The 24,521-nt window shown below is 36.6% G+C and overlaps 1 protein-coding gene across 2 annotated transcripts in view; it reads left to right on the top strand.

Annotated features, from left to right (window-relative positions):
• The window catches only part of LOC122804322 (pleckstrin homology domain-containing family H member 1-like), a 1,703,720-nt gene that overhangs the window by 1,059,452 nt on the left and 619,747 nt on the right, over window positions 1-24,521 (top strand). The gene's annotated exons all lie outside the window — the stretch shown is intronic.

Below are 24,521 nucleotides of genomic sequence, written 5' to 3'. Positions count from 1 at the left end.
TGTTACAGCTTGTCTAATTCATTTCAAGCATACCTCTCAACCTGGAAACATCAAAAATCTGGACAAGGCCCATGAAAAAATGGTACAAATCTGTATGCTGATTAATGTAAAATTTGCATACATAATTACGTAACCCCACACACACTGATGGAATTGTGGGATACCAACTTTCAAACAAACTGAAGAACAGACAAACAAAATATGGCACCAGAGTCCCCCTGCAGCCATTCCAATGTCCCATTACTTGGCTATTTCACCCCATTTACCATAAACACTAATGTGTGCATACTGCTTTACTTCTACAATGATTATTTGGATTTCATTTTTACATTTTATAGCAGAATGCACAAACACTAAAAGGTATCTGCTAAACAAATGAGCACTGGCTCGCAATGAAAATAGACTTGGCATTAAAACTTCTCTGCCCTGGAAACTCACATTCATTGAAACAGCACTGAAACCCACACCACATCAAGTTTTCTTTTTTTTTTTTGGGGGGGGGGGGCAAAAGACCAAAAATCAGGGACACATTTTAAACATTGCTTGTATAATTTTGGAAAGTTGCTAGAATAAAACGTTGTGTTACCACCATGCACCTCACTGCCAAATCTTGAACCCAGGACCCTGTGCACTACAGTCAGAGCAACATACCACTATGCCAAATCGGCAGTTTCCTGAAAGACAGGAAGACTGAAACTTAAATGGCTATCATTTACTGAATTCAGTTCTCACTTCTCACCATAGCTCTCAACCTGTTGGCACAAAAACTCTGGACAAAGCCACTAATGGGGGAATACAGGATTCAGTTATCACTTTTCACCATAGCTCTCAACATCTTAGCACAAAAAACCTGGACAAAGCCAGTAATGGGGGGATAAAAATAGGGATAAATTTTAAATACCGATCTTATAAACTTAGAAAATTGCTAGAATAAAAGGTTTTGTGTTACCATTTATTTTCTGAAGAATATGAAGTCTGAAACTCAAATGCCTGTCATTATTTAGTGAATTCAATCCTTCAGTGATTTGCCACAAAAATTCTGAAAACCACAGATTTAATGAGGAATAGAACAAAAATATGAGGCATAAATTCACAAGTGGTGGCGGCTAGGGACTTTAGGCACTTTTTACCTGTACCCAAGGTCCAGGGTTTGAGCCTGAGTACCTCTAGCCACCAGGTGTATGAGTACCTGTAGCCACCAGGTGTATTTCCTTGGGGGTATTTTCACACACACACACACACACACACACACACACACACGGACGCCCATGAACACGCACCGTAAAGCTCCGATAACTCCACCAGCAAAAGCGTTAAATGCAGATGACAAATACCTTAACCAGCGGCCCATTAAGCAAAGCTCTACTACAAAGCAAGCAACTAATGCTCCGGATAAGCAAAGCTCCATGGATAAGAAATACCAAGCAAATGACAAAATACTTAGATACTCTGCAAAAGCAGATGACAAATAAATACTTAGCTGCAATAAAGCTCCGTGGAGGCAGATAAGAAATACCAAGCAGATAACAAAATACTTACATACTCTGCAAAAGCAGACTACAAATAAATACTTGCACACTTGCAATGCACTTTAAAAACATCACAGTAGCAACCCACAAGGTTTATTATGAACAATTTTGGAACATATTCCTAGTATACAGTATAATATTAATGTAAAGAAAAAAACTCCTATATAAGGAAACTCTTTTTATACTGAAATATAGCACTTTAGCCCCTAGGGGCATTAATATAGAATGTAACTGGAAAGTTTTTATATGAACTTTGAATTTGAAGTATTTTAATTGGATAATTGTTGAATTGTTTGAGTGATTGATTCATGGATTAATTGATTTATATTATTGTATAAATATGTGTTGCATTTTCTCTCTATGTATTCCCCTTGGAAGGCTACTGTCGAGGCGCTAGAGGTTGGATTAAAATTTCATTGTGGTAGATCCTGGTCGTATATATCTTGGATTTTATCTTTTATTTTTTATTTTATATTTGTTTTGAAGTTTATGTCTAGTGACCCTTCCACTACAGTGCCTAAGATTCTGAGGCTGGATTCTATGGATTCTTCTCAAACTACCATAGAACAATTTGCCATGTCTTTGGGTGAAAGAACAGGTGTACGACCAGCCCAGGATGAACAGACTAATTTTTGGAAGAAGTTCCTACAAAAAAACAACAAAGAAGAGCTAATAATCCTTTTTCCTGTATTGGACAATGAGCAGGTAACTCTTTATCAGCAGAACAAAAGAGGTATTTGATAAACTGGACAGATTAATGTCAAAAGAACTGGCAGTTCATTTGAATTATCTTAGCTTACAGAGATACTTGGAATAAGATATTACACCTCGTGGCTTAAGAGCCTTTAAAAATCCTACTACCCCTTTTGACATGCAAGATGAAAATGATAAAAAATTTCAGTCTAGGTGGGTAGCCTCTGCCCAAAGATATTCTATTGAGTGGATTAATATACTGGTTGAGAGAGAGACTAAAACAAGTTAAACTCCAAAATGACATTGCTTCTACTTGTGAATCCCTATCCAGTATATTAGGGGTTGAACATATGGAAGAGTGTTTACAGGACATACAAAATAAATTAATAGTATTTGAGAAGGAATTGCTGAATACTAAGAAATATAAGCTGAACCGTGACATCAAAGATTATGGTAATGGCTCTGCCTTTTCCTGGTTAACCAATAAGAAGTGACAACAGAGGAACGTTCGGTTTTCTGATCAGGAAGGAGACCAGAGACATAATGGCGGCTCAAGCGTCTGCTTGGATGTCTCTACTGAGTGGGAGAGTGAATCTGGGGATTATCCTGGCCTTCCAGCAGCCCAGGATGCATGTCTTTTACAATGAACATTTGAGCAGAACAAAAGAGCTGAATTTTCAGAGAGAGAAACGGCCAGAAATGGCAATACGACCTCAGAACCAGTGAATAAGCAACAGTTTGATGGACAACCGTGCAACAAAGGTACAAAAGAGGTAGATGGAATTAATTCCAAAACAGCTTGTTTAGAGACTGTAATATGTAACAATAATCAAATGAGTAATGTTGATGCATATGTTCATAGGTTCATAGGTAGGTACTAGGCTATTGGCCCTAGGGCCTATATAAGCCTAGCCAAACAGTACTCTGGCTTTTGCCACCCAAGAAAATTATTTTCCTGTGCACCTGACAAGCAGAGCCACAGAAGTCATCCCCGGGGTGAATTTCCTATCTCCCATCCAGTCAAGATTTTTCTTGAAGAGTGCTAATGAGGAACTTTGCTTGACATAGATGGGTAGTTTGTTCCAGAGTATGGGAAGTCTCTGAGACAGGAATCTATCCCTCCTGCAGGTTCTGTTTATTGTGGTGACAAGGTTTAGGTCCCTAGAGCGTGTAGCTCGGAGGGATTGGGCTTTCTTTACACGGAGTATGTCCAACAGCTCTGGGTTTGACATAGCTTTGTATGTTAGGCAGAGATTGCCTCTGAGTAGGCGATATGCGGCAGAGTAAAGCTGGAGTTTTTCGAGACGGTCTGCATAGGGCATCTTTCTGAGGCCAGTAATCCTCTTTGTGAGGTATTTCTGTGGCTTTTCCAGTTGTTGTAGATGTCTTGTGAGGTACATACCAAAAGGGGCATTGTACTCTATAATGGGTCTAATGAGTGATGAGTAGAGGGGAACAATGACCTCTTTTTTTTTCTGGATGAGAAACCATTTGTGATGAGGTGTGCCATGTAGATGGATTTCCTGACTACTGTGGCAATGTGATTATCAAAGTGGATTTATCGGGTTGCACACTAAGTGAAGCTGCATTTTCTGCATTAAGTCATGGTTTAAAATTCATTCCAACTGTTATGCCTAGATTAAATATAATTAAGAACGACATGTTTTGTCTGATACACAAATTGCATCTAGCAAGTTTCTTTAGGGATAAACAGAATGTCAACAGTTTGGTGAATAATTTAAACATTTAAACAGTAATGTGTCTTATTCTGAAGACTCAGAAGAAAGTTCTTACTCAGGTGCCTGAAATGATGAAAGTGATGGAAGTTTAGAAGTTGTTAATGCTTACTGTAAGTTAGATACATTTATGATTTTGGTTAAAAGTTAATTTATACCGCCATTCACACATGAAGGTATATAGAATTTTACAGCTATGGTGGATTTTGCAGTAGAATCTGTATATTTAGATTTTATTAATAATAAAAACAGCGTACTAAATATAATTTAACTAAATTAGAGTGGAAAGCATTGCAACAACTCAGTAAAAATGAAGACATTGTCATAAAACCAGCAGACAAAGGGAATAAGGTTGTGTTAATGCATTTTTCACAATATATACAGATGTGTCTTGATCATTTAAATGATGCTGAAACTTATAAAAGGTGCTCTGCTAGGGAGTATGTAACAGCTGTGCATAAATTTAAAGATTTATTACAGAAGGTAAAATGTTTGGGATATTTTATTAAGGATGATGTAGATAAAAGATTTAACACTGACAATTGTGAGATGGCGAAATGTTATTGTTTGCCCAAGATACATAAGGACATTTTGCATCCACGGGGTCTTCCCATAGTAATGTAACTATTTTCTTAATAATATGGGTATATTTTTGCATTATTTCCTTTTGCCATATGTCATTAAACAAAGCTCTTATATTAAAGTCAGTGCTGATTTTTTTAGATCAGGTATTACCCCTGAAATGGACTAAGGCTATGTATTGGTTAACAGCAGACATGAAATGTTTGTATACAAGTATTAGTCATCACTATGGGTTAGAAGCTCTGTGCAATACCTTGGGAGACCGTCCCCTGCCATATTATGTTATAGAATTAATAGAATTCTGCTTGAAGAATAATTATTTTGAATTTGACTGTCAAATATTTCATCAACTGAAGGGCACAGCCATGGGAGCGGCATTTGCCCCCTTGTATGCCAGTATTATGATGGGATTCTTTGAGCTTGAATTTCTTTATCAAATAGACTTTTTTAAAAAGTATGTGGTCAAATGTTATAGATATATTGACAATTTAATTTTTATATGTAAGGGGGGCAAAGATGAAGTTATAAACTTTCTGGATGACCTCCAAAAAAATAGGTTTATGCTGAAATTTGATGGTTTCCAGTTGGGAAATAAAGTGAACTTTTTGGACATTAGTCTAGAAGGAAGTAAGAGTGGGAAATTGTCACCAAAGTATACCAGAAATTTGAGGATGGCCTGCATTTCTTGGATGCTACCAGCTGTCACCATCCACATCTTTTGAAATCTCTTTCCTATGGAGAATTGACTAGTGTAAGGAGGCTGTGTAATAACACTGATGAAGTAAATAGTAAATTACAGAAAACATCACAATTGTTTATTAAAAGGGGTTATTGTGCAGATGAAGTGCTATTATCTTTAGATAAGGTTAGTAAAGGCATCATTTGTAAGCCTAGTAGTGGTTATAATAACAAATATCAGGACAGATCAAAAGAAAAATCAGATAATTTAAGGAAAATATATGTAGTTATGACTTATGATCTGTTGGCAGAAGAAGTTAAGCTAATTATCAAGTTCTATTGGACTTCCTTGTTTAAATACAGGGATATGGTAGATATACTTGATAAGAATCTACATTTTTCATTCAGAACGGGTAAAAACATAAAGGACATGCTAGTTCATGCTAGATTTATAAGACCTAGTATAGGTTTGAGTTATAATCCTGACTTTTTGGGAACATATCCATGTGGCAGATGTATATAACATGTCAGTATATAAGTAGGACATTTCAGTATATTAATGGAATACATTTCCAACCTAATGCTAAGTTTTCATGCACTACAGAAAGTATTGTGTATGCATTAAAATGCCCATGTGGAATGTTCTATGTAGGTGAAAGTAAAAGAGCATTTAAAACTAGGAAGCAGGAACATGCTAGGGACATTAGAAATGAGAAAATAGAAAATCCACTTGCAATGCACTTTAAAAACATCATAGCAACAACCCACAAGGTTTATTAGGAACAATTTTGGAACATATTCTTAGTATACAGTATAATATTAATGTAAAGAAAAAACTCCTATATAAGGAAACTCTTTTTGTACTGAAATATAGCACTTCAGCCCCTAGGGGCATTAATATAGAATGTAAATGGAAAGTTTTTATATGAACTTTGAATTTGAAGTATTTTAGTTGGATAATTATTGAATTGTTTTAGTGATTGATTCATTGATTGATTAATGGAGTTATATTATTGTATAAATATGTGTTGCATTTTCTCTGTATGTATTTTCCTTGGAAGGCTACTGCCGAGGTGCTAGAGGTTGGATTAAATTTTTTTTGTGGTACATCCTGGTCTTGCTGGTCATTTATATCTTGGATTTTATATTTTATTTTTTATTTTATATTTGTTGTGAAGTGACAAATAAATACTTAGCTGCAATTGTAAAGCACGCTCCTAAATACTTAGCTGCAGGCCTGGATATCAACTAATCTCCGTGTAGATAAAGCACGCTCTGGATAACTGCAAAAGACAGATTTACCTTAAACAGCCCATGCTCTGGATATGTGGATAACTCCATAAATCGAAATACAGCAGCAGCACCATCGAAATACTAAAAAATAACTCCGTTCATTTCCGTGCTCAAACAGCCAGATGGAAATGCATGCATGTCAGCCCTTGAGCTCAATTCCAACAGGATGGTTGAGCTGACTTCATTGTGCACGTGATGAAGCACAAAAAGAAAAAAAAAATCGGAAGTGAAGGGGTGCCACTCGGGAATCATGGCACCCTATTATTTGGACCCAAAAACTCGGTAAAAACCGAGTAATACGCTACGGTTGGGTGTTATGATTTCAAGCCTGGTTCATAAGGGATATTGAGAATAGTGTGTTTAAAGCTGCTGGAGTCCCGGGTGTTAGATACATTAAAATGTGACCATTTAGTATTAGACAGTGTCAGGCACCTCATATCTCTTAACATGCATTTTCATCAGCAAACTCTTGTGCTTTTCCCCTTTTGGAAAATTATAACATTCACTTGCTCCATTTCACTCTTTTTAAAGAGAATGGGCAGTTTAGGCAAAGAAAAAATCAGATGGTAGTACTAGGAAAAAGAGCAACAAATGCAGTCACTGTGGATAAACTTCACATTCTCCAAGAATGTGGAACAATAAGCATAAGTAGAAAAAATGGAGAACGGAGAGACCACAGCATAAAACCAACGATTTATTCAAATCCAAAAATTCAGCAGGTACTGACAGTAAGCACTTTCACAGCCAACTGATGCTTCTTCAGACTTCATTCAAACAAAACATTCACACCATTTAAATACATCATCACTTATTTGAAATAACCAATTAACCAATTTCTGATCTTAAAGGTAAAATCCTATAAAACATAATAAATATGCAAGACATACTTCTATATGAGCATAAATATAAAAAAATATATATAAATCTTTTAAAAATTACTTGAGCCTTCTAGCGGCAAGTAAAGGTTTTATAAAGGCCCGCTCATTAAGACCAGGGCACTTATCGGCCTGTAGCTTAACTATCCAATACAGTTCTTTTTGTTCAGTAACATTTTTCTTGTCTCCTAACCTTGAGCCACATTCTACCCTACAAATAACTAAAAATTGAAAGGTATGTGTTCTATTGACCCTTATATGTTTAGCAAATGCACTTCTTTCGATATCATCATTACGGATAGCTGAAAGATGTTCCCTAACTCTATCACAAAGTGACCTATTCGTCATACCTACATAAAATGATGAGCAGTCATTACAAGCTGCTAAATATATCAAATCATTGGTAGTGCATGTGGCCTTAACTTTAAATTCATATCTATTGCCAGTAATGGGATGTATGAAAATGTTGTCCATACTCAAAACTTTACATACACTACACTTGCCACAAGATACTAAATATGGTTGAACTACTAGCTTATCCTGCAAATGTTGTTTATTCGTGCTGCACAACAATCTCTTTAAATTCTTTTTATTCTTATATTTAAAGTGTGGTTTATCTCCCACAAATTCTTTAATTTGTGCATCAGATTCCAGAATGGACCAATTGCGTTTCACAACATCCCTTACTACATCAATATTGCTAGAGTATTGAAGAGATGTCCTATTCAAATTATATTTACCCTTTTTATTATTATTACTAACAATCCTAGTTTCCAAGTTAATATCACTCATATATATGGTTTGGCTCTTGTACTTAAGTTTTTAACATATCCAAGATTATAATCAATTTCTTTCAACTTATATTTACGTTCAAGCAACTCACCCTTAAAGGTGTCCAGGTCATTCATAAAAGTTCTATCATTAATATTTAACCTGGATATCCTCATCCCTTGTTCCTTTATTATATTTCTATACACGTGTGCAGGATGCATGCTATCTCGAGATAGGATGCTATTTCTTCGACATGTTTTTCTATACAAAGTAGGAGAAAAAACACCATTGTGATCTTTCATAATGGCAACATCTAGAAAATCTATCATTGTTTTGGAGGCCTTCAATGTAAACTTCAAAAAACTTGTACTGCCATTCAAATAATCTACAAATTGCATCAACTGCATATATGATCCAGTCCAAATTAAAAAAAGATCATCTACAGAACGTTTATATAAATAAACATGTGACTTATAGATATCATTCATCAAAATTGCCTTCTCTTCCCATTGTGCCAACATAATATTTGCGTAACTGTTGGCACAGGGTGTGCCCATCGCAACCCCTACCTGTTGCAGATAATATTTCCCTTTAAATAGCATCACATTATTCTCCAATATAATTTCAATTAGCATACATATTAAATCAATTTGTATTGCACCATACGTAGTATTATTCTCTAAGTACACTTTTACTGCCTCAATGCCATAGATATGGGGTATAACTGTAAATAAAGAATTTACATCTAAAGTTACCAACCAGCTTTCCTTCAACATACTCTGATTATTCACAGTAACAGACGATAAATCACATAACAGTTGTTTGCTATCCTTCAAAACCTGCTCAGACCTATCAACCACAGGCCTTAACCACTTCTCAACAAAAACTCATAATGGATGGGTAATCCACCCTCTACCAGACACAATCGGACTTAGTGGGGTTTGCTGGGATTTTTATGCAGCTTAGGTTGACCCTGAATTAAATGTATAAGTGGATGCGAAATCAGGAAATATTCCAATAATTGCTTGGAAATTATGTGACTTAAAAAACAGTCATTCACCGTGCTGAAAACATGACTACAAATCAGATCTATATCTGATAATGTTATATTCTTATAAGTTAGTACATCAATTAGCATATCGCTCGTTTCCTTCTCATAATACATAGTATCCAGAATCACAATCCCCCTCCATTATCAGCTGGTCTGATGCATATGGATTCATCGTTCTGCAGTGCTCGTAGAGCTTTAAACTCACTTGCTGTTAAGTTATGAAATGAAGTCTGAAGAAGCATCAGTTGGATGTGAAAGCGCTTCCTGTCGGTACCTGTTGAATTTTTGGATTTGAATAAATCGTTGGTTTTATGCTGTGGTCTCTCCGTTCTCTATTTTCTCTACTTATGCCTATTGTTCCATATTTTTGGAGAAAGTGAAGTTTATCTACAGTGGCTGCATTTGTTGCTCTTTTCATTTATCTATTGATACAGTTTGTGCTAGCCCTGTGGGACATGGCTGAAGGCAGAATGAATGAGCTGCTTAACAATGTATATCCTGAGGTAACTGTTATAACCAACTTAAACAATCTGTTACAACATGATACTAAGTTGTTATTGCTGTATGAACCTTCTGAAGAATTAATGATTGATGGGCAATTCATTTATGATGAGAAACTGTTCGTTAATAAGCTGCATGAATTAGAGAATGAAATAAACAAATTTAAATGCCTACAATGGCAGCGGCTACATTTTGAAGCCTGCCTGTCACAGCGTGTGGTCCCAAGAGGATTAAGAGTTTTAACCATGCCGACATCAGGTGAAAGTTATCCAGAATTGTTAAAACGCTGGCAAAGGATCAATTTGGCGACTAGCTTTAAATATATGGAACTCTTGATTGAGTTCCATAAACCCACTGAGGATATACTATTAAAGAACATACAATTAAAGCAGCAACAGTTGCAAGAATTTGTCCCTGCAAGTATATTTGTAAAAGCCATCAACAGACTTTGTGATAGCATAAACTTTTTTGAGCAACAGTTAATCAGTCAAAAGAAGAAAAAGATGGATAGGGACTTAAAAGAATTTTGGGCCGGTAATGTCTTTACTTGGCCCAAGCGCTATGATAATAATACTGAAAATATGGTACATAGCTCCAATAGTAAAGAATCATCTGTCAAATTTAATAACCGAACTGTTACAGAATCAGCTGATAAATCAAAAAATGTTTTGGTGGAAGCTACTAACGTAAATAACACATCTGTTGATGGTTCCAACATGAACAGTCTTGATAATTTTATGGTGACTCCTGTAATATTAAAAGACTCCCATGCATTAGAACCTGTTGTCCGAAGAAAAGAGTTGATACCAGTTACCACTTCTAGTTCTATGGATTCTCTGTCCCCCCCTTTACCTATTCACAAATTGGAATGGCCCAGGAGGGGTCGTTCGGTGAGTCGAGGAAGGAAACGAAGGCTGCCCTCACAGGAAAGAACTTCGAATCGTATGATAAAGAGGATGTGGGAACAACAAAAACAGACATAGACACTTTGGTTTTTAATTTGTCTCAGTGTCCGCTAATGTTGCATGAACAGTCTCTACTTCAAGCAGATTAACTTTTATTCCATCTGCTGATACACAGTATGTAGACACTGTTTTGGACATAAAAACTTTTGCTCGAAATGTGATGTTAAAAGTCATGTTTGGCTTTGTTGGTAATGATAATCTTAAAAATCCTAGTACTCTTGTACCTGTGCTTAATGCATTTTTAGAAACTTTCTGTAATGTGTGTGAGAATGATTTGATGTCTATTTTTATGCAAGGTGGAAAAAACATAAAAGGAAAATTTCATAACTTAGCAGCAAGTGAGTTTAAAGCTCTACGAGCACTGCAGAACGATGAATCCATATGCATCAGACCAGCTGATAATGGAGGGGGATTGTGATTATGGATACTATGTATTATGAGAAGGAAATGAGCGATATGCTAATTGATGTACTAACTTATAAGAATGTAACATTATCAGATATAGATCTGATTTGTAGTCATGTTTTCAGCACGGTGAATGACTGTTTTTTAAGTCACATCATTTCCAAGCAAGTATTGGAATATTTCCTGATTTTGCATCCACTTATACCTTTAATTCAGGGTCACCCTAAGCTGCATAAAAATCCCAGCATACCCCACTAAGGCTGATTGTGTCTGGTAGAGGATGGATTACCCATCCATTATCAGTTTTTGTTGAGAAGTGGTTAAGGCCTGTGGTTGATAGGTCTGAGCAGGCTTTTGAAGGATAGCAAACAATTGTTATGTGATTTATCGTCTGTTAATGTGAATAATCAGAGTTTGTGGAAGGAAAGCTGGTTGGTAACTTTAGATGTAAATTCTTTATTTACAGTTATACCCCATATATATGGCATTGAGACAGTAAAAGTGTACTTGGAGAATAATAGTACATATGGTGCAATACAAATTGATCTAATATGTATGCTACTTGAAATTATATTGGAGAATAATGTTATGCTATTTAAAGGGAAATGTTATCTGCAACAGGTAGGGGTTGTGAACAGTTACGTGAATATTGTGTTGGCACAATGGGAAGAGAAGGCAATTTTGATGAATGATATCTATAAGTCACATGTTTATTTATATAAACGTTTTGTAGATGATCTTTTTTAAATTTGGACTGGATCATATATGCAGTTGATGCAATTTGTAGATTATTTGAATGGCACTATACAAGTTTTTTGAAGTTTACGTTGAAAGCTTCCAAAACAATGATAGATTTTCTAGATGTTGCCATTATGAAAAATCATGATGGTGTTTTTTCTACTACTTTGTATAGAAAAACATGTCGAAGAAATAGCATCTTATCTGAGATAGCATGCATCCTGCACACGTGTATAGAAATATAATAAAGGGACAAGGGATGAGGATATCCAGGTTAAATACTAATGACAGAACTTTTATGAATGACCTGGACACCTTTAGGGGTGAGTTGGTTGAACGTGAATATAAGTTGAAAGAAATTGATTATAATCTTGGATATGTTAAAAATTTAAGAAGTACAAAAGCCAAACATATATGAGTGATATTAACTTGAAAACTAGGATTGTTAGTAATAATAATAAAAAAGGTAAATATAATTTGAATAGGACATCTTTAAGTCTTCAATACTCTAGCAATATTGATGTAGTAAGGATGTTGTGAAATGCAATTGGTCCATTCTGGAATCTGATGCACAAATTAAAGAATTTGTGGGAGATAAACCACACTTTAAATATAAGAATAAAAAGAATTTAAAGAGATTGTTGTGCAGCACAAATAAACAACATCTGCAGGATAAGCTAGTAGTTCAACCATATTTAGTATCTTGTGGCAAGTGTAGTATATGTAAAGTTTTGAGTATGGACAACATTTTCATGCATCCCATTACTGGCATTAGATATGAATTTAAAGTTAAGGCCACATGCACTACCAATGATTTGATATATTTAGCAGTTTGTAATGACTGCTCATCATTTTATGTAGGTATGACGAATAGGTCACTTTGTGATAGAGTTAGGGAACATCTTTCGGCTATCCGTAATGATGATATCGAAAGAAGTGCATTTGCTAAACATATAAGGGTCAATAGAACACATGCCTTTCAATTTTTAGTTATTTGTAGGGTAGAATGTGGCTCAAGGTTAGGAGACAAGAAAAATGTCACTGAACAAAAAGAACTGTATTGGATAGTTAAGCTACAGGCCGATAAGTGCCCTGGTCTTAATGAGTGGGCCTCTATAAAACCTTTACTTGCCGTTAGAAGGCTCAAGTAATTTTTAAAAGATTTATATATTTTTTTATATTTATGCTCATATAGATGTATGTCTTGCATATTTATTATGTTTTATAGGATTTTACCTTTAAGATCAGAAATTGGTTAATTGGTTATTTCAAACAATTGATGATGTATTTAAATGGTGTGAATGTTTTGTTTGAATGAAGTCTGAAAAAGCATCAGTTGGATGTGAAAGCGCTTACTGTCGGTTTCCTGTTGAATTTTTGGATTTGAATAAATCATTGGTTTTATGCTGTGGTCTCTCCATTCTCCATTTTTTCTACTAGTGCTAGGAAAAAGCAGATGGTACCAGTTTTACACACTGACAAGTGAACTAGGGTCTACCAGCCTGCACCTTGTTAGAGTAATACAAGTAGGGATGGGGTTTACAGTTCACTGTTAATAAATGAACCACTGTGAGAGAAGAGCAGTTGTAATGTAATTGACAGCTGTAGAGGCTGAATCTGTATTTCAGACATGGTCTTGTCATAAGAGTGTGCATGGTTTTACTCAACAGTGAGTTGTCTAGAGAGATACGCATTACATGTAGTTGGAGTCATAACTTTGAGAATTCAAAATAATAAGTCTTAGTTTGCTGTTAATGTGTAACTAGCTCTGCAAGATACTGTCAGGGTCAACTCGTGCTATAGGACTGCAGCCCTCCCACCTCTGTAAAGAAACAAAAAAAAAAAATGGAAAACAGAAAAACAAAAAAAAAAAAAAAATGGTAAAAAAAAAATTCACGAGTCCCGGAACTCCGCGCATGCGCACACGCATGCAAGCTCCTAGACAGGACTCCAGACTGCTTTGACAGCAGTCAAGATATGGTGAAAGGCGTCTCTGCCCCGCAGATGCCTAGACGTCTGTGTGGTGATGACCACACAGACCAGAGTAACATCGCACTGCGTCATCCATGGGCTGGACCAGTGAGGAGCCAAGCTTTCTCTCGTGGGCGGGACTAGCCAGAGGAAATAGCGCTCTCACAGGTGGGACTAGCTTCTTAGCGCGGGATGTATGTTTCTGGGACTTGCGCAGGATATTTGGACTTGTTTGTTGAGACTTCCATACGTTCGGACTTTGTGGATGTATTATAGCACCACAGGATGTTCGGACTTTGTGGACGTATTCACGGGACCACTATAGGTAAGTGTGTGTGTGTGTGTGTGTGTGTGTGTGTGTGTATGTATGTATGTACTTGGACTTGAGCATGCATGTTTATCAAAAATGCAACCTCTGATACCTTCCTCTAGCCTTGTCTTTATAGAAGTACTAACCCATGGCTTGAGCTGCTTCTAAGCATCCCATGACTAATCAAAACATGTAACACTCCGTAAGTATATGCCAGCATCTACAGTATGCCACCATCTAGAGTGGATTATACATATTAAGCATGACTTCTGTTTTGCTTTCAGTAAAAAATCTCCTGGACTATAATTGAAATTCAAGTGATCTGGAGTATAATTAAAATGCAAGTGATAATAACTTGCTAGAGTATTGAAGAGATGTCCTATTCAAATTATATTTACCCTTTTTATTATTATTACTAACAATCCTAGTTTCCAAGTTAATATCACTCATATATATGGTTTGGCTCTTGTACTTAAGTTTTTAACATATCCAAGATTATAATCAATTTCTTTCAACTTATATTTACGTTCACAACTCACCCTTAAAGGTGTCCAGGTCATTCATAAAAGTTCTATCATTAATATTTAACCTGGATATCCTCATCCCTTGTTCCTTTATTATATTTCTATACACGTGTGCAGGATGCATGCTATCTCGAGATAGGATGCTATTTCTTCTACATGTTTTTCTATACAAAGTAGTAGAAAAAACACTATTGTGATCTTTCATAATGGCGACATCTAAAAAATCTATCATTGTTTTGGAGGCCTTCAATGTAAACTTCAAAAAACTTGTACTGCCATTCAAATAATCTACAAATTGCATCAACTGCATATATGATCCAGTCCAAATTAAAAAAAGATCATCTACAGAACGTTTATATAAATAAACATGTGACTTATAGATATCATTCATCAAAATTGCCTTCTCTTCCCATTGTGCCAACATAATATTTGTGTAACTATTGGCACAGGGTGTGCCCATCGCAACCCCTACCTGTTGCAGATAATATTTCCCTTTAAATAGCATCACATTATTCTCCAATATAATTTCAATTAGCATACATATTAAATCAATTTGTATTGCACCATACGTAGTATTATTCTCTAAGTACACTTTTACTGCCTCAATGCCATAGATATGGGGTATAACTGTAAATAAAGAATTTACATCTAAAGTTACCAACCAGCTTTCCTTCAACATACTCTGATTATTCACAGTAACAGACGATAAATCACATAACAGTTGTTTGCTATCCTTCAAAACCTGCTCAGACCTATCAACCACAGGCCTTAACCACTTCTCAACAAAAACTCATAATGGATGGGTAATCCACCCTCTACCAGACACAATCGGACTTAGTGGGGTTTGCTGGGATTTTTATGCAGCTTAGGTTGACCCTGAATTAAATGTATAAGTGGATGCGAAATCAGGAAATATTCCAATAATTGCTTGGAAATTATGTGACTTAAAAAACAGTCATTCACCGTGCTGAAAACATGACTACAAATCAGATCTATATCTGATAATGTTATATTCTTATAAGTTAGTACATCAATTAGCATATCGCTCGTTTCCTTCTCATAATACATAGTATCCAGAATCACAATCCCCCTCCATTATCAGCTGGTCTGATGCATATGGATTCATCGTTCTGCAGTGCTCGTAGAGCTTTAAACTCACTTGCTGTTAAGTTATGAAATGAAGTCTGAAGAAGCATCAGTTGGATGTGAAAGCGCTTCCTGTCGGTACCTGTTGAATTTTTGGATTTGAATAAATCGTTGGTTTTATGCTGTGGTCTCTCCGTTCTCTATTTTCTCTACTTATGCCTATTGTTCCATATTTTTGGAGAAAGTGAAGTTTATCTACAGTGGCTGCATTTGTTGCTCTTTTCATTTATCTATTGATACAGTTTGTGCTAGCCCTGTGGGACATGGCTGAAGGCAGAATGAATGAGCTGCTTAACAATGTATATCCTGAGGTAACTGTTATAACCAACTTAAACAATCTGTTACAACATGATACTAAGTTGTTATTGCTGTATGAACCTTCTGAAGAATTAATGATTGATGGGCAATTCATTTATGATGAGAAACTGTTCGTTAATAAGCTGCATGAATTAGAGAATGAAATAAACAAATTTAAATGCCTACAATGGCAGCGGCTACATTTTGAAGCCTGCCTGTCACAGCGTGTGGTCCCAAGAGGATTAAGAGTTTTAACCATGCCGACATCAGGTGAAAGTTATCCAGAATTGTTAAAACGCTGGCAAAGGATCAATTTGGCGACTAGCTTTAAATATATGGAACTCTTGATTGAGTTCCATAAACCCACTGAGGATATACTATTAAAGAACATACAATTAAAGCAGCAACAGTTGCAAGAATTTGTCCCTGCAAGTATATCTGAAAAAGCCATCAACAGACTTTGTGATAGCATAAACTTTTTTGAGCAACAGTTAATCAGTCAAAAGAAGAAAAAGATGGATAGGGACTTAAAAGAATTTTGGGCCGGTAATGTCTTTACTTGGCCCAAGCGCTATGGTAATAATACTGAAAATATGGTACATAGCTCCAATAGTAAAGAATCATCTGTCAAATTTGATAACCGAACTGTTACAGAATCGGCTGATAAATCAAAAAATGGTTTGGTGGAAGCTACTAACGTAAATAACACATTTGTCGATGGTTCCAACATGAACAGTCTTGATAATTTTATGGTGACTCCTGTAATATTAAAAGACTCCCATGCATTAGAACCTGTTGTCCGAAGAAAAGAGTTGATACCAGTTACCACTTCTAGTTCTATGGATTCTCTGTCCCCCCCTTTACCTATTCACAAATTGGAATGGCCCAGGAGGGGTCGTTCGGTGAGTCGAGGAAGGAAACGAAGGCTGCCCTCACAGGAAAGAACTTCGAATCGTATGATAAAGAGGATGTGGGAACAACAAAAACAGACATAGACACTTTGGTTTTTAATTTGTCTCAGTGTCCGCTAATGTTGCATGAACAGTCTCTACTTCAGCGCAGATTAACTTTTATTCCATCTGCTGATACACAGTATGTAGACACTGTTTTGGACATAAAAACTTTTGCTCGAAATGTGATGTTAAAAGTCATGTTTGGCTTTGTTGGTAATGATAATCTTAAAAATCCTAGTACTCTTGTACCTGTGCTTAATGCATTTTTAGAAACTTTCTGTAATGTGTGTGAGAATGATTTGATGTCTATTTTTATGCAAGGTGGAAAAAACATAAAAGGAAAATTTCATAACTTAGCAGCAAGTGAGTTTAAAGCTCTACGAGCACTGCAGAACGATGAATCCATATGCATCAGACCAGCTGATAATGGAGGGGGATTGTGATTATGGATACTATGTATTATGAGAAGGAAATGAGCGATATGCTAATTGATGTACTAACTTATAAGAATGTAACATTATCAGATATAGATCTGATTTGTAGTCATGTTTTCAGCACGGTGAATGACTGTTTTTTAAGTCACATCATTTCCAAGCAAGTATTGGAATATTTCCTGATTTTGCATCCACTTATACCTTTAATTCAGGGTCACCCTAAGCTGCATAAAAATCCCAGCATACCCCACTAAGGCTGATTGTGTCTGGTAGAGGATGGATTACCCATCCATTATCAGTTTTTGTTGAGAAGTGGTTAAGGCCTGTGGTTGATAGGTCTGAGCAGGCTTTTGAAGGATAGCAAACAATTGTTATGTGATTTATCGTCTGTTAATGTGAATAATCAGAGTTTGTGGAAGGAAAGCTGGTTGGTAACTTTAGATGTAAATTCTTTATTTACAGTTATACCCCATATATATGGCATTGAGACAGTAAAAGTGTACTTGGAGAATAATAGTACATATGGTGCAATACAAATTGATCTAATATGTATGCTACTTGAAATTATATTGGAGAATAATGTTATGCTATTTAAAGGGAAATGTTATCTGCAACAGGTAGGGGTTGTGAACAGTTACGTGAATATTGTGTTGGCACAATGGGAAGAGAAGGCAATTTTGATGAATGATATCTATAAGTCACATGTTTATTTATATAAACGTTTTGTAGATGATCTTTTTTAAATTTGGACTGGATCATATATGCAGTTGATGCAATTTGTAGATTATTTGAATGGCACTATACAAGTTTTTTGAAGTTTACGTTGAAAGCTTCCAAAACAATGATAGATTTTCTAGATGTTGCCATTATGAAAAATCATGATGGTGTTTTTTCTACTACTTTGTATAGAAAAACATGTCGAAGAAATAGCATCTTATCTGAGATAGCATGCATCCTGCACACGTGTATAGAAATATAATAAAGGGACAAGGGATGAGGATATCCAGGTTAAATACTAATGACAGAACTTTTATGAATGACCTGGACACCTTTAGGGGTGAGTTGGTTGAACGTGAATATAAGTTGAAAGAAATTGATTATAATCTTGGATATGTTAAAAATTTAAGAAGTACAAAAGCCAAACATATATGAGTGATATTAACTTGAAAACTAGGATTGTTAGTAATAATAATAAAAAAGGTAAATATAATTTGAATAGGACATCTCTAAGTCTTCAATACTCTAGCAATATTGATGTAGTAAGGGATGTTGTGAAATGCAATTGGTCCATTCTGGAATCTGATGCACAAATTAAAGAATTTGTGGGAGATAAACCACACTTTAAATATAAGAATAAAAAGAATTTAAAGAGATTGTTGTGCAGCACAAATAAACAACATCTGCAGGATAAGCTAGTAGTTCAACCATATTTAGTATCTTGTGGCAAGTGTAGTATATGTAAAGTTTTGAGTATGGACAACATTTTCATGCATCCCATTACTGGCATTAGATATGAATTTAAAGTTAAGGCCACATGCACTACCAATGATTTGATATATTTAGCAGTTTGTAATGACTGCTCATCATTTTATGTAGGTATGACGAATAGGTCACTTTGTGATAGAGTTAGGGAACATCTTTCGGCTATCCGTAATGATGATATCGAAAGAAGTGCATTTGCTAAACATATAAGGGTCAATAGAACACATGCCTTTCAATTTTTAGTTATTTGTAGGGTAGAATGTGGCTCAAGGTTAGGAGACAAGAAAAATGTCACTGAACAAAAAGAACTGTATTGGATAGTTAAGCTACAGGCCGATAAGTGCCCTGGTCTTAATGAGTGGGCCTCTATAAAACCTTTACTTGCCGTTAGAAGGCTCAAGTAATTTTTAAAAGATTTATATATTTTTTTATATTTATGCTCATATAGATGTATGTCTTGCATATTTATTATGTTTTATAGGATTTTACCTTTAAGATCAGAAATTGGTTAATTGGTTATTTCAAACAATTGATGATGTATTTAAATGGTGTGAATGTTTTGTTTGAATGAAGTCTGAAAAAGCATCAGTTGGATGTGAAAGCGCTTACTGTCGGTTTCCTGTTGAATTTTTGGATTTGAATAAATCATTGGTTTTATGCTGTGGTCTCTCCATTCTCCATTTTTTCTACTAGTGCTAGGAAAAAGCAGATGGTACCAGTTTTACACACTGACAAGTGAACTAGGGTCTACCAGCCTGCACCTTGTTAGAGTAATACAAGTAGGGATGGGGTTTACAGTTCACTGTTAATAAATGAACCACTGTGAGAGAAGAGCAGTTGTAATGTAATTGACAGCTGTAGAGGCTGAATCTGTATTTCAGACATGGTCTTGTCATAAGAGTGTGCATGGTTTTACTCAACAGTGAGTTTTCTAGAGAGATACGAATTACATGTAGTTGGAGCCATAACTTTGAGAATTCAAAATAATAGGTCTTGGTTTGCTATTAATGTGTAACTAGCTCTGCAAGATACTGTCAGGGTCGACTCGTGCTATAGGACTGCAGCCCTCCCACCTCTGTAAAGAAACAAAAAAAAATGGAAAATAGAAAAACAAAAAATAAAAAATGGTAAAAAAAAAATTCACGAGTCCCGGAACTCTGTGCATGCGCACACACATGCAAGCTCCTAGACAGGACTCCAGACTGCTTTGACAGCAGTCAAGATATGGAGAAAGGCATCTCTGCCCCGCAGATGCCCAGAAGTCTGTGCAGTGACGACCACACAGACCAGAGGAACGTTGCACTGCATCATCCACAGGCTGGACCAGTGAGGAGCCAAGCTTTCTCTCGCGGGTGGGACTAGCCAAAGGAAATAGCGCTCTCACAGGAGGGACTAGCTTCTTAGTGTGGGATGTATGTTTCTGGGACTTGCACAGGATATTTGGACTTGTTTGTTGGGACTTCCATACGTTCGGACTTTGTGGATGTATTATAGCACCACAGGACGTTCGGACTTTGTGGACGTATTCACGGGACCTCCATAGGTAAGTGTGTGTGTGTGTGTGTGTGTGTGTGTGTCTGTGTGTCTGTGTGTATGTACTTGGACTTGAGCATGCATGTTTATTAAAAATGCAACTTCTGATACCTTCCTCTAGCCTTGTCTTTATAGAAGTACTAACCCATGGCTTGAGCTGCTTCTAAGCATCCCATGACTAATCAAAACATGTAACACTCCGTAAGTATATGCCAGCATCTAGAGTATGCCAGCATCTAGAGTGGATTATACATATTAAGCATGACTTCTGTTTTGCTTTCAGTAAAAAATCTCCTGGACTATAATTGAAATTCAAGTGATCTGGAGTATAATTAAAATTCAAGTGATAATAACTAAAACAAAGTAATGTATAGGTATTTCTTTGATTATCAATGTTCCCGTCTTCATGTAAATTTGTTGGTAAACATAGCTAATGTTTTCAGTATTGAATACAAATGTGTCTTTGCTGACAGTAGAGAAGTTTTTCTGTAAATGTACCTTCTACATGAGGTGGAATGTGCTGTTCCCATGCTCTTATTCTTAACTCACTCTCTGGCTGTGATATTATCCATTCATATATGAATTATTGGGATAGGGGCATTCAAAATCAGTTATCTGCATCTGTGTTGAAAGGTAACTAATACGAGATTAGTAGCGTAAGGTAAGAAGCAGAAGCAGATCTTGTTTATGGCTGTTGTCTACTAATAGATGTCAGCCCCAACAGAATGGCAGAATAACCAGTCAGAAATCTGAAAGCATTTCATTAAAAGGCAGTGACTGTACTTACCTTGAACTCATTTGCTAGTTTCTAAAAACTTTAGCAAAAAGAAACTGCTTATAATGCAACAGTACAGTAAAGTAAAACGTTGCCTACTTGTTTAGGTTTCAAAATATGGAGAGTACAGAAAAGTTAACAGGAGAGGTAAAGGCAGGTAGAGTCTCTGTTTCTATTATTTTTGTTGGTTTATGAATTATATTAATAAAACAGTTCATGTACACAAGTAAAAAAGAGAGAGAGAGAAAAATAAAAAGTGTTTTTTTTCTGCACTGACTGGATACACATGAATATTTATGCTTTTAAATGTCATAACTGGCACACTTTTGATACTTGTAAGGCAAGTAGCAAGGCACAGAGTACTGTTACCCATATTGCACAGTGCTTGATGCCTAACAGTTTCCACACTGTTGCCTGATTTACAACTTCCATGTTATAATGTGATACAAACGCAAAGGCACAGATGTACAATACTGATAGAGCATAACAGAAAACCATTCCAGCTGTGGATAGCTTAGCAGTTGATATACCTGCCTTTGATGCCATAAGCATGAGAAAGGTGTTGGTCTATCCACACACCAAGCACTTAGAATCATATTTAAATACTGATACTGTAGTTTAGCATGGGGGTGCGTGCTGCACTCCTGAGGGTTTTGTCTTTTGGAGGATAACCAAACTTTGATGAAATGAGCCTGTGACACTTATCAGAAGAGGAGGGAAGTTCAGTTGCCTACTGGTACTACTAGTGCACCCAAGTCCTATCTGAAGCATGTATGTACTCTATAGTGCTGCATATCACTAAATGTGCATTTATTGTTTTTTTTCCCCTGAGCACTTGCTAGCAGCCTACCCTAGACTCTAAATACCTGTATCCCCTGTAACTTAAGCCCTGATATTTCTCACTTAAGCCACTAGGTGGCAGTACATCACCTCCCTTTTCCTTCTAGACTCTTGCTACTGTTACATAACCCTATCTCTGCATCTGTTTTTCCCTCCTAATTAAAGAACCCCCTCCGCTATACTTTTCTTTACAGGTTTCAAACCTGCCCCATACCCATAGTACCTCTTCACTTCTGAGCTTACTCGCTGCTCCATTGATAGTTGTTTTTTGTGCTGGCTTCTGCTCTGTTGCTTTCTCCTTTGGCTCTTCCCCGCACCGTTAGCCCTGCGGGCTCACTCCGCTCCCCTACCCTACCCCCAATTCCCACCCACCCCAGTGTTCCTACAGTTATTCTTGCCTCACTCCACCCACCTACTTAATTACCCAAGAGGAACTCTTCCCTCATCACCACAATGTACAATCATCCCACTTAAACACATCATTCTCTCTACCCCACTAGCAGCCAAAACTCACCTAACCTTCTCTTATCTTTCCCTAAACCCTATTCCTCCTTATAACTATCATTCTCTCTTTCTAATTTATACCTAGCATTCTCCCTTTGCATAGTCATGCTCTCCTTACTTATCCACACCCTCCAGGCCCCTTGTTTCCTCCTTCTGTTCCTAGTTCCACTATGCTATGCCAGCTCATACTCTTCCAAATCCTGTCCTATATTTGCTCCAACAATAACTAGCACATTTACCCAACCTCACCCACAACCTTACTCACACTTCCACTCTTATCTCCTCCTCTCTCATTCAGCCTAACCTACTGCTTTTCCACCCAAAAATCTTGTCCACCTCAGCTAAGTTACTGACACCAAAACTAAGCCTAGCATCTACCTTACTTATTACTCAGCAAACCTAAATGGCCAAATGTTACTACCTGCATTAACCTAATCTTAGCTGGAGATATCCATCCTAACCCTGGTCCTAGTCCCCTAGTTAAGAATTCCTTTCCCTTATCTCCCTCCTCCCCTCACAATACTCTTAAAATGTTTACTTTCACTGCCCAGAGCCTTAACAATAAACTACACCAATTTCATGCTTGGCTGAGCCATAACAAACCTGACATCTTTGCCATCTCTGAAACATGGCTCAAACCCTATATCTCCAACTCTGAAATTCTACCCCCAGGATTTCACACCCTTAGAAATGACAGAATAAACAGAAAAGGTGGCGGCACTGCCTTAATTTACTCCAACCTTCTAACCATAATCTCCCTCCAAATTCCAATTCCACAATTCAGAAACACTGAACTTACAGTTGGACTTCTAAAACTAAATAAACACAAGAATATCTGCATCATTGCCCTATATATTTCCCCTGGTAACAATATTCCTGTTCTCGAGGATATTCTCTTATGGACTTCTACTAAAATTAACTACGAAACTTATATTCTTGGGGATGTTAATATAGACTGGAACAAATTCAGTACTCCCTCTCTTTCCATAAAACCTCTATAACTTTACTCATACTATCCTATCCATCACCAGACCCAACAAAACAAATCCCCCTGGATCCACTATTGATTGGATCCTAGTCTCCCACCCAAACAAAATAACCAACTCTGGCACTATTCCTGACACCATTAGTGACCACCACTCAGCTTTCATCCATCGTTCCACCAGCTCCACACCGCACCAACACCAATATATCCTTACTCGCAATCTTAGTCACTTCAACCCCACAGCCTTCTCAAATATTCTCAAACAAATGAACTGGCAAAAACTATACACCCTTCCTCTTGACAATGCTATAGCCTACTTCAACTCGATTTTCTTAGACATTCTAAATGCCCCTCTAAGAAATAAAAGGATAAGAACTAACACAGCTCCATGGCTATCCAAAGATACAAAACAAATCATGCTCCAAAGAGACAAATTATGGAAGCTTTACCAGAGCAATAAATTGCCCAATACCTTCCTCCAATACAAACAGCTCCACAACCTTGTTAAACAGCTAATCACTAAGGACAAAAAATCCTATTATATTAGCCTACAATCAATCAACAGCAAAAACCCAAAACAGTTTTGGAAATCTATAAACACTCCTCTCAATCCAGGGTCCAGAAATAACCCTTGTCCAGACCCAAGCAAATCCGACCTTGAACTAGCATCAAAATTCAACACATTCTTCACAGAAACTATTTCTGACTTGACCAAAACCTTCCTCAACAATAATCCCCCAATATCTCATTTCTCTCCATATAACTCCCCCAACAACCCTCCCCTTATGTTTGAGCTCAAACCTTTCTCCACAAACTTTATAAAAAGACATCTGTCCAAACTCAAACCCTGCACCAGTGCTCCAGACAATATTCCCTCTTCCTTCTTAAAATGTACAGCTGATGGCATTGCTCTCCCAATCCGCATCCTAATTAACAGATCCATAAAGGAA

Source organism: Protopterus annectens, chromosome 6.part0, assembly GCF_019279795.1.
Source record: "Protopterus annectens isolate FY-2018-M chromosome 6.part0, PAN1.0, whole genome shotgun sequence".
In the NCBI taxonomy this organism is placed as follows: Eukaryota; Metazoa; Chordata; order Ceratodontiformes; family Protopteridae; genus Protopterus; species Protopterus annectens.
Note: the sequence above shows the minus strand (reverse complement) of the source record. Positions and strands in the feature narration are given on the sequence as shown.